This window comes from Cetorhinus maximus, chromosome 16 (genome assembly GCF_964194155.1).
Source record: "Cetorhinus maximus chromosome 16, sCetMax3.hap1.1, whole genome shotgun sequence".
NCBI lineage: Eukaryota > Metazoa > Chordata > Chondrichthyes > Lamniformes > Cetorhinidae > Cetorhinus > Cetorhinus maximus.
Window position 1 is genome coordinate 32,813,603 of NC_135894.1, and position 1,451 is coordinate 32,815,053.

General features: G+C 43.3%; 1 non-coding gene across 1 annotated transcript; it reads left to right on the plus strand.

The window, feature by feature from the left end:
* Positions 1 to 939: 939 nt before the first annotated feature.
* trnag-ccc (transfer RNA glycine (anticodon CCC)) lies at positions 940 to 1,011 on the plus strand. Its single transcript has one exon. It is a non-coding gene; the product is annotated as a tRNA-Gly (tRNA).
* The last annotated feature ends 440 nt before the right edge of the window (positions 1,012 to 1,451 follow it).

Genomic DNA, 1,451 nt, shown 5'->3' on the forward strand with positions numbered 1-1,451 from the left:
TTACCTTTTCTTTACAACTGCCATGAAGTATTCTAAACTAGAAAAAACAAAAGAAATCATGTAGATTTTATTTCCTTTCAAGCCTTCCAACCAGTTCTGAAAGAACCAATCTAATCTCTTCATATTTTTAATATTTTGTTCAAATAAGACCCTGAGGTCACTTGCCAACCAGCTGGTTGTAATTTTGTTTCTCAGAGTGCATTATGGGATATTGAATACCACATGACATTGAGAAAACTAAATCGACAGAACTCACCTCACTTCCCCCTGCAAAAGAATGCAGTCTGATAAGCAGCTCCAAAAAGGAAAATTGTTTCGGGGATGAAAAATAATTTAGCAAACTTGATTCACCACATGCTGTCATCCTGATAAACTCATAAGTGATTCACAGCTTTAATCATAATGCCATCTGGTGGCTTCATTGGGACCAGGGACCAAGGGCAGCTGATGTGCCTTTAACAATTAATAAGGTGAACTCTGTGGATGATGATCTTAAGGGTGCCAAATTCAATACCCTCCAAAAATGCATGCAGCCAAGATGAAGCACACTATTGACTGGCTGCACACAACAAATCGTTACTTCCTATCACCACTTCAAACTACCCTGTACACCTTAAAGAGGGGGGGGGGGGTGTCAGCTGTGGCTCAGTTCATAGCACCCTCACCTTTGAATCAGAGGGTTGTGGGTTCATGGCCCACTCCCAGAAACCAAGAACTGTGATTGTACTCAAAAGAGTTGCAATCTGTGACTGTTGATAACTCGAAAGAATTAAAGAGGGGGTGGAGGTGTCAGCTGTGGCTCAGTTCATAGCACCCTTGCCTTTGAATCAGAGGGTTGTGGGTTCATGTCCCACTCCTGGAAAACCAAGAACTGTGATTGTACTCAAAATAGTTGTGACTGTTGATAACTCAAAAGAATTTTAAGGAGGGGGTGAATCAGCGATGGTGGTGTAGTGGTGAGCATGATTGCTTCCCAAGCAGTTGACCCGGGTTCGATCCCCGGCCATCGCATTCTTACAACTTCAAACCAGTCAATCGGAAGATGCAGTTATAAAAAGGGGGTGGTTAATTGTTTTAACTCTGAAAGAGATTAAAGAGGGGTGCTTTGCAATTGGAACAGGTGTTGGCAGTGATGCAGGAACTGAATCTGATAACATAGGAGTATGTGTGCTCCAAGATTTCTGGACAGTGTGCTGGATGCCTTGGTGGAGGAGGTGGAAAACAGGAAAAATGTTCTGTATCTGCAGGGCACCAGGAGGCCCTCCAGGCAGTGGGACTAGTTAGCGTTGAAGTCAATGCAAGGAATCATGCCCAGGGGACCTGGATGTAATTCTGTAAGAAACTCAGTAACCTTGTACAAATGATCAAGATCAAAAATGCATCAGCAAATGCCATGTCCCACCATCTGGGCCTCACACCCTAACCATTCATCTACCAACAATCTATCAGTC